The sequence below is a fragment of the Columba livia genome, chromosome 15, assembly GCF_036013475.1.
Source record: "Columba livia isolate bColLiv1 breed racing homer chromosome 15, bColLiv1.pat.W.v2, whole genome shotgun sequence".
In the NCBI taxonomy this organism is placed as follows: domain Eukaryota; kingdom Metazoa; phylum Chordata; class Aves; order Columbiformes; family Columbidae; genus Columba; species Columba livia.
This window is the reverse complement of record NC_088616.1, coordinates 1047003-1061951: the sequence shown is the minus strand read 5'-3', so window position 1 is coordinate 1061951 and position 14949 is coordinate 1047003. Positions and strand designations below refer to the sequence as shown.

Here is a 14949-nt window from a genome sequence, read left to right as displayed (position 1 = left end):
AGCTGGAGATGGAGCTGGAGATGGAGATGGAGCTGGAGCTGGAGCTGGGGCCTGGAGCTGGAGCTGGGGCTGGGGCTGGAGCTGGAGCTGGGCCTGGAGATGGAGCTGGAGCTGGGGCTGGAGCTGGAGCTAGGGCTGGAGATGGAGCTGGGGCTGGAGCTGGAGCTGGAGATGGAGCTGGAGCTGGAGATGGAGCTGGAGATGGGGCCTGGAGCTGGAGCTGGAGCTGGGGCTGGAGCTGGAGCTGGAGCTGGGGCTGGAGCTGGAGCTGGGGCTGGAGATGGAGCTGGGGCTGGAGCTGGAGCTGGAGCTGGAGCTGGGCCGGGCCCAGTGTGAGAGTCCAGGGCTGCAGGACTGTGTGTGGCAGAAACATCCATCCAATGTGGGCATTTTCTACCTTTCTGCTGAAGTTTAAATACCCAAGGAAGGACAGAGCTACTGTGATCGGATGAGGAAACTATTGCTGATACATCAAATTTGTGAAGACCTAAAGCCTCTAGTAGAAATTAGAAGGATGAAATGCATGATTTGCTGTTTTACATTGCAATTTGCTGTGGTACTGGGGGTTAACATCTGTCAATCACAGTGAATGATCTAGTTGAAATTAAACCCAGTAACATTTGAAAATATATCAATACCCTTAAACATCAGTGTACAAGGTTTTCCTCCAGGAAGATGATTATTTGTAATGGGGAGCCCCTGTTTCTCATGAGCTGAAGATTTCAGTGACAGTGCATCAAAAATTTATTGAATTGAGATTATAATAAGAAGCAACAAGGTAGAGCCCCCAGAACAGAGATGAAAAACAGAGAGGCCAGTGTTTGACTGAACAGTGAATGTTCTTAAGAGGTGTATGCAGTATAAATGGAAAGCCAAAATGAACAAACAACATAAGAATGGGAAATAATTTGCATTTATCCTAAAAACTAAATGTATTCTCCTTTAAATTGTGTCAGATGGCTTGCCAAACAAGTTCTTTGGTAACAACACCCATTATGAAAGAGCCATAACTCTGTTCAGAAGTGATAGCTTTTATCATTATCATTGATTCAAAGAATTGGATACGTGGATGACTTTGGAAAAGGCTGTTTACTGTTTCATGTCCAAAGTGAAGTCGTTCTGTCTCCTCAGAAGAATAATTCAATTAACCTGTGCGGGCTGAGAAGCAGGCAGTAAGTGCTGTGGTATTCTCAGAGCTCAGAAGCACGTCAGCTGGTGTTTTGAGTCTGAGCGAATAAAGATGTATTGCCTACGCATATAATCGGTACCACATGGCCGTAGTAGCTGCACTGATGTACTTTACATACAGAAGGCTCAGGACAGCAAGAGTTGGCAAGTATTTGATGGTAAAGAAACTCAAGACCAGCTAATATTGCTGTGGTAGGTACCTTTGCTTTTCATTATCACAGAAATGACTTAGGCATGAATGGTGAGTTGAGCACAGTGTATTTTCAACTCATACCAACTCAGGTTTAAATTAAGTTTGTAGATACCTTCTGCACCTCTCTAAAAATGTTAAAAACCCAAACCAGCACCAGCACCTCATCTTCTTTGGGGGCAGCAGACTGTCTTTAAGTGTAGGGAAACCGCACTTCCATTGCTTTTCTATACTGAGATTTTTTTTCTCATTAACTCATGCTCCCATATGTATTTACTTGTTTAAATGAGTAGTGTTCTGTATTCCATGGTAAAAATATTTCACCCTTGTTGCAGTATAGTTTTTCCTCATGGTATGACATGGCGTTCTTCAGAGGGGTTTCAAAGGCCAAAAGTCAAACTGAAGTACTGAGACTCCTTTCCAGGTCTTCATTAATTTTACCAAAGCTAACTCTGAGTTGAGAAGTGAGATGAAAGACCAAGTGCAGAGATGAGATAATCATAATATGAAGAGGATGAGAACCATGATTTTTGGAATCACGGTACATAAAGTAGCGCTTCCCATGACCTAACAGGCTGGTGTATGGTGAATACAAGTGGCAGTAACCAGTGGCCAGGAACACCCTCGTCTGGTAGAACCGCTGTCTGGTGCTGGATTTCAGTATTCTGAAGCTCAGCAGTGCCCTTCGGGGTGTGTGCTGCTGCATGTGTCCATCACACCGTGCTGCATGTGTCCATCACATTGTGCTGTATAAGTTGGGGAATGACCTATTAGAGAGCAGCGTAGGGGAAAGGGACCTGGGGGTCCTGGGGACAGCAGGGTGACCATGAGCCAGCACTGGGCCCTTGTGGCCAGGAAGCCAATGGTACCTGGGGTGGGTTAGAAGGGGGTGGTCAGTAGGTCAGAGAGGTTCTCCTGCCCCTCTGCTCTGCCCTGGGGAGACCACACCTGGAATATTGTGTCCAGTTGTGGCCCCTCAGTTCCAGCAGGACAGGGAACTGCTGCAGAGAGTCCAGCGCAGCCACCAAGATGCTGGAGGGAGTGGAGCATCTCCCGTGTGAGGAAAGGCTGAGGGAGCTGGGGCTCTGGAGCTGGACAAGAGGAGACTGAGGGGGGACTCATTCCTGGGGATCAAGATGGAAAGGGGGAGTGTCAGGAGGATGGAGCCAGGCTCTTCTGGTGACAACCAGTGACAGGACAAGGGGCAATGGGTGCAAATGGGAACACAAGAGGTTCCACTTAAATTTGAGAAGAAAGTTCTTCCCGGTGAGGGTGGCAGAGCCTGGCCCAGGCTGCCCAGGGAGGTTGTGGAGTCTCCTTCTGTGCAGACATTCCAACCCGCCTGGACACCTTCCTGTGTAACCTCATCTGGGTGTTCCTGCTCCATGGGGGGATTGCACTGGATGAGCTTTCCAGGTCCCTTCCCATCCCTGACGTTCCCTGATTCTGTGATTCTGTGTGTGTCCATCACACCGTGCTGTGTGTGTCCATCGTGCGGTGCTGCTGAAGAGATGGGAGCAGCTCAAAACTGCACAAAAAGGCTGCAAGTCCTGTATGGTTCATTACTGAAGATTCATCAATATTAACAGCAGAGTCTGGGAAGTCCATAATTTGTGTTACTGTTCAAGTCAGCTCTGTGTGTTCGTATGAGCAAATTAACGTTTGCTCCTGTTTGGTGTCTAATCCTCATGATGTGTTTGGCTGTGGTGGCCTGGGCACAGCTCACAGAGCCTCTGGACAGGAGAGGAGTCTACACTTTTAGTTGTACTCCTTTATAATGCTTGAAACAGTAGTTTAAGTCTACTGATAAAGTCACTCCACTCAATATCTACAGTGGAGGTCCTCTACTGATATAACTACATAAAGACAGCACCTCTAAGATGTCTGAGTTCTGTGTTTCCCGCACTGGGAGACTCGGTGTCATTGGCATTAACAGGTGCAGGAGCTGCTAAAGGCATCTATCAATTAATGCCATGTGTCATTTTAAAGTTCTCTGCTGTGTTATGCTGCCTTGTTGCCTCCTCTTTGCCACCAGGCAGCACTACCCACCCTGACACAGGAAACCAGCGGTGGCAGAGGGACGAGGCCAGTTCTGTGGGAATGGAGACATGCAGACTCTTTGGAGCTCTTCACCGAGCTGCTCTGCACAGCAAACGCTGGGGATTTCTGTCAAGACCTCATTTTCGCCACCCTTGAGCTGAGCAGTAAATTTCCCTGAGCCTGGGTAACCTGACAGGTTTATGTGGAGCAGCCCTCGTTGATAAGAGCGAGGGTAAAACATTTCCTCGCAGATTGTACTCAACCTGGCCTGAATAAATGAAATAACCAACGTAACCTGTGATGCTGCTCTGATGATGAGGGTCATTTGGTTCCAGAACGGGCAGGAAAACAAAGCAGCAAGCAAGCTCACCAGGCGGCAGCTCTGTCAAAAGACAGTCAGTCCTGTTTCAGTGGCTTTTAGTAAGGGAGGAATGGGATATAATGTAATAAAATAAAGCAGCCAAAGCCAAGGACAGCTTTACTGCTTGTACAGCTTCTAACTGTGCCTGGCTTTACAAAGGAAGAGACAGAATGCAAGGAAAATCAAAACTGTGGTTTCAAAAATAGGATTGTGGCTCCGATGCACACAGTATTTCAAAAAGAACTTTGTGCAATATCTTTGTCTGAATGTTATAGTCTCCAGTGCTGGAGTATTCACATGTGTATAGTGTAAATTCTCCAGTTCTTTTAGGATACAGATGGCATTAGCAAGAAGCTTTCATTTTTTTCTTCAGACTTTTCCAGGAAAACAAACTGCAGATGATGTCATGTTTACAACAGTTTGTATTTCTGTCTACGTGTATTAATGCTGAGGTACACGAAGTCAACTTAAACTATAACATCTAATTTTTTTCTGGTAAGGTGCCTGTTTATCTGTTGTGTTGATTAACGCTGCGGTAGGTAGGGATTTATCACCTTTGTCCGAGTTTGTCTTTATTATCTTGAAAATTCGTGTTATATTAAAATGTTTTGAGTAAAAATAACTACTCATTTTTTCTATGAGAGTATTTTAAGATGATATTATTTATAGTGACTATTACCTTTTGCCAGTTTGTCTCCAAATGACTGCAGATGGAAAGCAAATGTAGATCAGCTGTGAGAACTTGGGCCTGCAGATTTGCTGCCCTGAAAGAGCATAATCCACACAGCTGCACTTTTCTCTCTGAGCTTTGTGAGCAGTTATTTGGGATAGAACTATGGGAAAGAGAGATGTCTGTGTTTTCCTTATATTTAGAATACAAAGGGTAAGTAGGAAACTCGCTTGTAGGAGTTTTTCCTTGATCGTTTCCATATTGTCTCAAGAATAAACTTTGAATTTTTTAAAAGGAGAAAAACGTTAATTTTCAAAACTGGAAGTGTCTCTTCGCCCTTCATCTACAATGAAATAAAAAGCTATTTAGAGCCCAGAGTTTGAACCTGGGGTGGGAAATGAGGTGTGCGTCTTGACTTCCGTACCTGGCAGATTGTGACAAGACTGAGAGGCGGATTCTCTGTGCCATAATTTTATTGCATTTTTTTCAGTGAATCATCTGGTTCTCTGTGTTTTCTGTCTTGGCAGAAATGTATCTGTGTGTTATCAGAAATAAAAAAGGTTGTGCGGCTGGTAGCATCTTGTTAGAACAGCAGAGGAAAGCTGGGCAGGTTCTCAGGAATCTCTGCTGAAACTGTTGTGCTTCTGCCAAAACCAGGTACCGAAGGTTCTGCACCTCTTCAGTGGCAACGGCCGGGCCGGCTGTGCTGCTCAGAACATCGGCGCTTACCTTTGAATGGACCTTCTGGGTAAGAGACAGTTCCTGCTCTATTTGGTTCTAATCATCTAAATATATACACAGGATCTAGGGCACAGAAGATGCATCTATTTGCAATGTAAGCAAGTGAGTAGCTTGGTATTATTTATTTATACAGTTCAGTTACAGCTCAAGATCTAAAATATATTCCGTCTTCTGCTTCCTCCTTATCGCTCTTGGTTCTTGGAACAGTCCCACGCAGGAGAGAAGGTTCCCTGCTCTGACTTCCGACGAGGAGTTTACCTTATTCTTCAAATACCCATTTATCATTTTTTCTATCAAATTACCCACAATATTTTTGGCACAGATATTCTCTTTATGGTTTAGTACATTTTTTTGGCCATTAAAGGTAGTTGCTAATGACACCATCAGTCAGGAAAACACAGGGAGATTTGTGTGAACGGAGAATTCAGAGCTAGATCTGGTATGTCCTTTTTATTGAGCAACATGGTACAGCAACGCTCAGATGAGCTGATAGAAGGGCTAATTTGACAAAATTCTGAAAAGTATACCCAGCCTTCCATCAGCTCTATAGAACTGGGGCTTTTTTGAGATTTCATGAGATAACAGTGGCAATTCTACAGACAAGTGCTGCACTTTTGATAAGTTTCGCGGTATTTCTCTGTCCCCTATTGCTAAGGCCACATCCTTGAAAATAGATTTTGCTGGCATTAGGGCTTGCTGGCTCTTCTTGCTGTCCATCTCATGTACAATCTTCTGTTTTGAAGTTCAGGGTGCTACACTTCTCTCTAAATTATTATCTATTGGACTGAGCTCAAGACTGACAATCTCCTCCATTTTTATGATGGAAAGATTTCAAGAATGAATGAGTCTCTCAGCTTTGGTTTCCTGTCTCGTTTTGCCTTGTGCTGGTGTGTACTTCAGTTTTATAAAGCTTATTTTTATGGCAAACTATTGTAGTCACGTAGAGTTAAAATATGCAATTAATTGGACTACAATGTATGCAAATCAAAGCGTTGTCTGGCAAAGTAATCACAGGCGCCTGCTCCGTGCTGGTATGTGACAGCGTTTCCTTCAGTGCAGCTGTAATCCATAGGTACCAAACATATGCTGTCCAGTCATTGCCTTGGCCTGAATAGCCCATTCTACAGGACTTGTCAGAGCCCGGATCTATGCACGTTAGTGGCGTTTCACTCTAAATTTCATTAAAGCTCTATAGTACCGGTTAATTCTGCGTTCCCAGCACAGTTATTAAAAGACAAGCAATTCAAAGGGCAGAGCCTTGTTCACCCCTTGTATCTACACCTGCCAATAGCATTTTCTTACAGCACAGTGCGCACTGGACAGCGAGTAGACTGTGAATTTATCGGGTGCTGCAGGCAGCCGCACGTCACTCTGGGGCAGTTACGCAGCTGTAAGAGCGTTCCAGGAGGTCTTGCCTTAGTGATGTGCCTGTGGCGTGACTGACAGCGATGGGCACGAGGCTGATGAGCCATTTGGACGGGGACATTCTGACATTGCCTACAGCAAATGCAATGAGAACTGTTGTTTTCTAGCAGCAAATAAAATTTGCAAATCCAGGGAGTAGTAATGAGAAGCTCAAAGACAACATTGTGAGGTCCTTATAATAAAAATCCGTAACGCTTACTTCAAAAAGGCTGGAGCTCTGGCACCAGCCACTGGTTAGCTGGGGCTTGCTTTCTGTTCTCGCCTCTCCCATAGAGAAGAAAGCAGATTCATCATCCTGGGAAGATAATAACCACACTATCTATCTCAGGGAAGATTATACTTCCCTTGTCAGGGTAAATTTATTAAGCAGCAGATTATGTAACAGGCACAGAATTGTACTAAGTGCTAGGGAACAGGCACCCTTCCAACTCTCTGCAGTTGAGCAGACTCTACGCCTTATTCTTCTTCTTTCCTCCTCATTCTTCTGAAAGCGCAGGTTTTCTGCACTGTGAGTAGACACCATTTACAGTCTGCAATTAATCGATCTAGCCAAACGTTATGTGGTCCCCATTCTTCAGCTTCTTTTTGGTATTTTTTTTTTAAGTCATGTTTTGGAACAAAGTACTGGTGAATTCTTGCCCCCTTCTCATGCAGCTACAAGTTGCTGACGTATCCTGAAGCCTGCTGAGGGCAATGAGAAGACTCCTGTTGACTTCTTAGCTTTTGAACTAGGCTTTGGCTGCACATGTGTATTGATATTTAAAGTTAGGAAGAAGCTTCACGCACTAGATGAGCTAAGACAAGTGACACAAACATTGATTTCACATGCTGATAGCCTTAGAGAGGTTTAAGTTAATTATTGTTTATTGTTTAATACTTTGAGCTAGAACATGAATTTTCTCCTGCCGCTGCAGCACCCAGAAGTAAAGAGAGCTCAGCACTCCCGTGTTCTGTGTCTCGTGTTGATCTGGGCAGCCAGCACAGGTCCCCTCTCCTCTGCGCTTCTCCCACCTTCCGCAGGACAGAGCTTGTTTGTTGTAGGTTTAGAGCCTGGTACAAAAATGTCACGTCCAACTGCTGCAGTACTAAAAAGGCTTGTTACACTATGAAGCTGATTGACATTTAAAACATATGACCTATATTGGTTTACATTTCTCTTGCGTCCTACAGGACTTTTTCATCAGAAATTCCATCAAGCCCCACAGCTTTTGATGTGCTGTGGATGAGCTGTCACAAGATCCCGTAACACTGCAGGTGACAGGAATTCAAAGCCCAAACGAGCTCTGTACGTCCTGGGAACTTCAGACAGGCAGGTGGGCGCGGGTCCGGCTGCAGGCCGTCAGTGTCCTTATTCGCTGTCCTTATTAGCGAGAGCAGCGATGCGCCGGGCTCAAATATGGACCAGTCTGGGTGGCAGGAGCTGTGGTTTGCAAGGACAGTCCCCTGCTCTCACAGCGCTGTCAAATGCAAGTCGCTAAGAGCAGGGCTGCGGTGAACAAACGCAAACGATATCAGTGGAAGCAACAGGTAACGCGTGTTTGGAGTTCATCCTATTTCATGGCATACCGCTGCCAGCGATACTGCAGTGCAATCATTGGAAAAACATTGAATCTCTCAGAGTGCTTCATAAGCACTGTTTTTGGCTTTTATTTGAAAAAGCATGTGGTTTTTTTTCTCTGCTTGCATTAAGTCAATAGAAAATCTGCCTGTGGTTTAATTAGTAAAAAGGTGAAAGGGAGAATTTTGTAGCATCTGGAAAAACCCTACATGTTGGAAATTGAACAGTTTCAACATTTTTTGGTAAGGTGGTGTTACCATCCCACCACTCAGACCTATGACACCCCTCCCAATATTAGGATACAAGGGAAAGACCAGTGTGCGTTGCTAGTAGGAACACAATGGGAAAAGCAATCATCATCTTTTTATACTTTACCACTCAAAAGTGTGCTTAGACATCACTTGGGATGGTGTCAACTTACCTTCATTTCCTCAAGGTTAGTATCTCCAAAACTCTGTTACTCTTCTGACTTCTAAACACAAAACCTGGTGCTCATTTCCAGACATGAAGTGACTTTCACAGAGTTGTGTCCCAAGCTTCAGCTAATGGAATTCCAGGTGAACAGCTGGAACCACAAACAAAATATTATCCCTTTAACATCTAAGTGAATTCTGGCACTATTTAATCACCTAATTTAAACTTAAGTTTATGATTCATGGAAGCGATAATGCACAACAGATGGATTGTTACTGCTGCTAAATGGCCGGATACGTAACATTCCTTCAGCGTGGTGTAGGGTTTATGGTTAGTCATTAGGTGTTTTCTGAAGAATCGACAGCACATATGTATTACAGTTCCAGTAATGACATGGTGCAGTTATTCTGTGTTACAAGAAAAGTGGAGGGGTCTTCGCCCCTTCTCAGAAGGCAAAAATGCAAACTCATAGGGAAGTTAGATCTGTAGATTTCATGGAGGTTTTATGTAATTTCAGATTGCTTTTGAAGGTTTGCCCCCTCAAATTTAACTTTATATATATTTTGGGGAAAGCGCCATTGCTAACGCACTGGAAACAGATGAAAGAGAGAATGTTCGTGGGTTTTATTTCTGGAAAAAAAAAAGGCAGAAAAAGGAGATGAAGAAATGAGTTCATCTCAAGAAAAACAAAAAGACCTGCAGCTTTTCAAATGGGATTGATTCAGGAGAATCTTCAAGGTAAAGGATTCAAGAGTATGTATGAATTATTAAGTATTTGCTCAGCTGGAGAACTCAAGACTGTTCTCCAAGTTCTGCTGAACCTGTGAACTCACCCTAAAAGCTGTCAGAGTCAAGTCAGTGTTTTCCAGTGCTTTGTGTAGCTGGGCCAGGCGTCCTTTGAGGAGCTTTCATAGAAAAGGCAACTCTAGATTTAAAATCAAAAATGTCTGTAACATCTCCAATGAGCAACACGGAGACTCCTGAGGATCCTTACACTGCGTCTGGTGGTTCTGAAACTCCGTCCTGGATTGTGGGCCAGAAACCGAGCTTTCCAGAACTAAACCGGTATTTATCGTAAGATTATAAGAACATAAAAGCAAGCCTGGGGATGGTGACAGAGAGGAGTCTCTCCACACGTACCACTGTGTGAATACACCAGCCACTGCGTTAGCTCTAACGTTTCAATAGTCCGGCGTGCCGCACTGTGTATTTGCTGCGAAGGCCATTAGGAAAGGCTATGGTGGGACTGACATGCCATTCCAGAGCTGGGCCCGTGTTCTCACGGGTCTTCTCCTTCGCAAGCTTTTCTGCTTTGTGTTTGGTTTGTTTGTCCCCCCCAAATATTAATAGGAATTTAAAATAAAAGTTTTTAATATTTGAATCAATATTAATGTAGAGGAATACTAGAATATACATTTTTAACAGGAACATCTCCATTTTTCATCCCATTTTTGAGGTGAATGCGACTTTTTTCAGTGCTTTGACAGGTGTTCTGTGGCGGAGGTTTACGAGGAAGGAACACAGACACAGTTGGGGCTGTTTGGGTTTGGTTCGGCTGGTTTGGTGTAGTTGGTGGGTTTGTTTGGTGTGGTGGGTTTTTCTCATATTAGACCTCCAAACATTACACAGACTTGAAGAGGATTTAAAAAATTTAAAAGATTTTTTAAAAGTTTTTTAAAAATATAAAAATATATATATTTCATATATTTTCATATATATTTTATATGTGTTATATATTTTATATAGTATATATAGTATGCAATATGTAATATATTCTATTTTCTATTTTGTATTATATAAAATATACTATAATATACCATAATACAATATAATATAATATAATATAGATTATATTAATTATAGATTATATCTATTTATATATAATATATTATATATAACATATTATATATAAAAATATGTCATATATATAATATTATATTTATATATATATATAAAAAATATGTTTGGTTGGGTTTTAGTGTTTGTGTTTTGGTTTGGTTTATATATAATATATAATGTATTATCTATTATCTATTATCTAATATATATATTATATATTATATATTATATATTATATATTATATATTATATATTATATATTATATATTATATATTATATATTATATATTATATATTATATATTATATATTATATTATATAAAAGCAAGGAATAATATCCCCCCCCCCCCAAAAAAACAAACCAAAACCCAACCACCAAAGCCCAACCAAACAACAAAAAAACTCCAACCAACCAACAAGCCACCGAACAGCTGGAGAGAGAAGAACAAGGAAGGCAGGAAACTAGGGAGCGGGAGTTTGGAAATTGTCTATTTTGATGATGGGTTGGTGTTGAAATCGGCTGATTTTTGTTAAAATGATTTTGAACAACAAATCTTGTCTATGTGTGCTAACTGTAGCTGCTGCTACGGGAACCCGCTGTTCCCATCGGCGGGATTCGCTGTATCACAGCGCTTCTCCTCAGGAAAAGGATGCTCAGGGACCTGAGGGGGTGCAGAGGCCGCTCCCTCTCCAGGGAGCTCATCCTCCCCAGCGCTCCCCTGTGATCTGGATGTTCCCATTGGCAGCTGGATTTCGGAGCAGGGGAAGTGCGAAGGGCAGATCTGGCAGAGCAAAGCGCAGTCCGGGAGCAGGAGCCCAGGGCTCCAAGCTGCCCAGCCCTGCTCTTGGCAATGCGAATCTGCCTTTTGTCCTGCCTCCGAGTTATACTTCAATGGGCTTCAGGTGGCTGCTGCTTCTTTTTTTTATTTAAATAACTTATTATTTTGCTCAAGAGTGTTTGAGAAATTGTTAAGATCTTTTTTAGACTAAGAATTGATCATTGCTAGTGCACTTAATATCTACCTTTTTAATTTACTAGTGATAATTAATCTTGAACTTAGACCTTGGCAGAACAAACCTCTGCACTAGTTAAATCCACGTTCTATTTTGGTGATTTCCATATGGTCATAGGCAACAGGGAGAAATTTCACCCGATTAGTGTTGTGTGATTAATTTCCCGAATCATCCTGTCTGTTTTGTGATGCATAAACCTTGTTAAGCCTGAGAGATTTTAAGATGGCCTCTCAAATACTTCAAGTGCAAACACTGCTTTATCTACTGCCCCATGCGCCCTTTCAGGTTTAGTTATTTTCACTTGCGAAAGCTTTTGTTTCAAGTGAATAAACTGGATTGCAACCCCCAAAATAGAGGGTTTAAAATTCAGTCCAGATGAAAGCTTGCAAGTATTTATTTGTATTTTTTGTTGTTATTAAAAAAAGAATAGATTAGTCTGAAATAAAATATATTGTTACTTGAATGAAGTTCTACCCAGAATTGATATCTATTAAAGAGCTTCCTGTAGCTTTTTAAAGTGGTAGCTTTTGAGTCTAAGTTGAATAAGTGGTGTCTCTGTAAGACAGTGTGCTTGATAATGAGATTAAATGGATGGTACAGAGTTTCCCAACAGCCAATCACAGCAACACCGCGGGAGCTGGTCTGATGGAGCTCTGGTTCGAGGTCTAAACCCCACACAGAGAACAGGGGGTTTTCAGGAATGTTCTCCGCACTGTCGTAAGCCGGGTGATGGTCCATCCACCCTCAACGTTCCTCCTGGGCTGGAAGTGACAATTCAGCTCCTGTGGATCCAGAGGACAGACCCAGCGAGGCGGGGGGCTCGGGAATCGCGCTGGGCAGGTTCCCCCGCTCCACACGGCCAGCGGCCTCTTGGCTTCTGTCTTGGCCATGATGCTGCAGAGAAGCAAATTTAGGCTGGAGACTGAGCCCACCCTGCTGGGCGGGGGGTGTCTGGTTCCACAGCTGGATACAGGAAAGAGAGCTCAGGCCAAGCAGCTGCTCACACATCCCATGGAGGGATCGTGCGGGTGCTGGGATTTGGGGCTGTAGCTGTGCTGGGGGTGCAGGGGGCAGCCCCGGTTCCAGTGAAACCCCGCACAGCGGAACCCTGGAGCGCACGCCCTGCGGCCCCACCTGCGCTCTGCTTCCCCCCGAGGAAACGGGGCACATCTTGTGTTGGCTGAACCCGCTCCCCAGCAGCACTGATTTGATGTTTCCATTCGTAAGGTTTCAAGGCTTTGGAACAGAGCTATTTTGGCAGGAAACTATCTTATTTTTCTCTCCTGAAGAGTCCTTCTTCACTATAAAGAAATTGAGATATTTCCCTGCTCTATGTCCTTCCTTCCCTTCTTCCGTTCCCCTTGCCCGATGCATGGTTGAAGTGCTGTACATACTCTACAGTTGTTAATTAGACTTTCTGATGATTTAAAAGGAGTTGCATCTTGCTGATTAGTTCCTATATTCCTGATCTAGCGACATGCTTTGATTTATGCAGAAAAACATAATACAGTTCCTTGCTTCAAGTGCACCATGTCAGAAATATGATCCCTACAATATAAAGAAAACTTGACTCCCGTTCTCATTGTAGGAGATGTCTGAGAGTAAAAATAAAGAGATATTTGACACTCGTCGTGTTTTTCAGAGCCGAAGCTGGTTGCAATGACAGCAGCTCAGAGTTCGTGTAGCAAACCCCGAAGGTTGTGGAGTACAAACGGGTTCCTGGTGCTGGATGCAAAAGGACTTACGTAAGAATTCTCTGATGCCAGAAGTTAAACTTTTGAAAGCTTTGTGGTGTATTTTGGCAGTGTTATTGCAGGAGACATATAAAGCCAATATTTTTAAGGGCACCTGAAACTACAAATGCCTTTTTTTTCATTACCGTTCAGAAGGCAGAGTAGACTGTGTTTAGTGGTATTACTGTAAAAGATATATACCTGCCCTCCAGCAGTTAAACATTCCAATCTTTCTGTCAACCTACCTTTCTGTTCTGTTTATTTTTGTGGTTTGCGGTATAGCAACAGAAAGGGCGTGTGTTGGGTTGTGCTGCTGAGAGCAGGACAAATACAAAGCCTGTGAATGATGCTAAAAGAGTTTAAATGCTGGAGGCAGATAGAAACTGTGACATTCACATGCTGTTTGTCTGGCCTTTTTCAGTTTTATTCTGAAGACTTGGTCTGATTCTTAGCACAACCTAGTGGGAACCTTATAGACGGAGCCTTAAAACTACATTTTACTACCCTATATATATATATATATATTTTTTTTTGCTTTACCTCTTTTCCAGTCTCTCAAGTGCTACTTGATTGCAGGTCAGGAATTTGCAGGAACAAATTCTATTCATGTCTCCTAAGTCTTCATTATCGCAGTATCTTAGCACCTTGTGGTAGCAGGTTGAGCAGTGATTTCCATTTATCTTGTGTGCTTACATCTCTAATCTCTCCAGAGGGAGAGCTGTGTGCGGAGTTGTGGTCGGGGTTCAGAGACAGAGTCAGCTCTCCAGAATTCCCCCGGGACAAGACAAATTTGCTTTCTCATCTGATGTTACAGGTCATGTACTTTGGACTTTGATCAAAACTTCAAGTTTTGAAAGGCAGAAGAAGAGATTTATCTTTCTTTAAAGAGAAACACTCCACTTAGGTGAAGGCAGTTGCTTTACAGCATAGGAAACTCCGGTTCAAAACAAGAAAGCCTTTGTGCTTGTGCTCTAATGTCATAAATTCTTTTGATTGCTTTGATTCATTGTCTGTCTTCTGTAACTTCTTGCCCTATTCAGGACCTCGTTTCCCCCATGGCCTTTCTAGCATAGAACAGAGTGTGAAAGACACAGGAGAGGAGACAAGTGGTGCTGCGAGTCCTTCGGCTGTGGTTTTCCCATTACAGTTGTATTATTGCCCATAACCTCTTTAGTAGAAAAATCCACGGCACTTTCTCGTGTGTGGCCAGAATTTTTCCCTGTGCCTTGAGATTAACTAAGAGAAGAAAAAAAACCTACAAGAATCCGAACACACAAATCTGAAGCGGCTCAGCGTGTTCATTAAAGAACAATGTACAGAGAAGTGCTAAAGTTTGACTTCAATCACAGTTCTCTGTCCTTAGGCACTAGTATTTAGGATTGTTTTTTTCAAAAGGTGTGTTTAGTGCTTTTAAAATAGCAGCAATCCTGGGTGGATTCCCTGGACCAGGCTGGTGATGCCCCAAGGGTCCTGGCTGGGATCCTGCTGAGCTTATTCCAAAATAGCGCCCTAATTCCTGTCCAGTCTTTTCCCCATGTTTTTTTCCCCATAAATCTTCCAGTAGTTTCCTTTGCAGGAGCTGAAGAAGAGAGTCTGGTCAGTTCAGTTAAAGCCTTTTAGAAATCAGAATTTCTTTAGCCAAATCCCTACCAGTAAACCTGGAGAAGAGTAGATTTTAATGACTTACGATGTATTTTCAGCAATCACACGAATTATTAATCTCTACAAGTTTTGCAAATCTTGACAGCTATCTTGGGACAGCAATATTTACACTTG

At 42.9% G+C, this 14949-nt stretch overlaps 1 long non-coding RNA gene across 4 annotated transcripts in view; it reads left to right on the top strand.

Moving 5' to 3' along the window:
• Window positions 1-264: 264 nt before the first annotated feature.
• Window positions 265-14949, top strand: part of LOC110362183 (uncharacterized) — a 69802-nt gene continuing 55117 nt past the window's right edge. For all 4 annotated transcript variants that reach the window (XR_010466268.1, XR_010466269.1, XR_010466270.1 and 1 more), the window contains exon 1: window positions 265-5197. This is a non-coding gene — a long non-coding RNA (uncharacterized LOC110362183). The remainder of the gene's footprint in view (window positions 5198-14949) is intronic.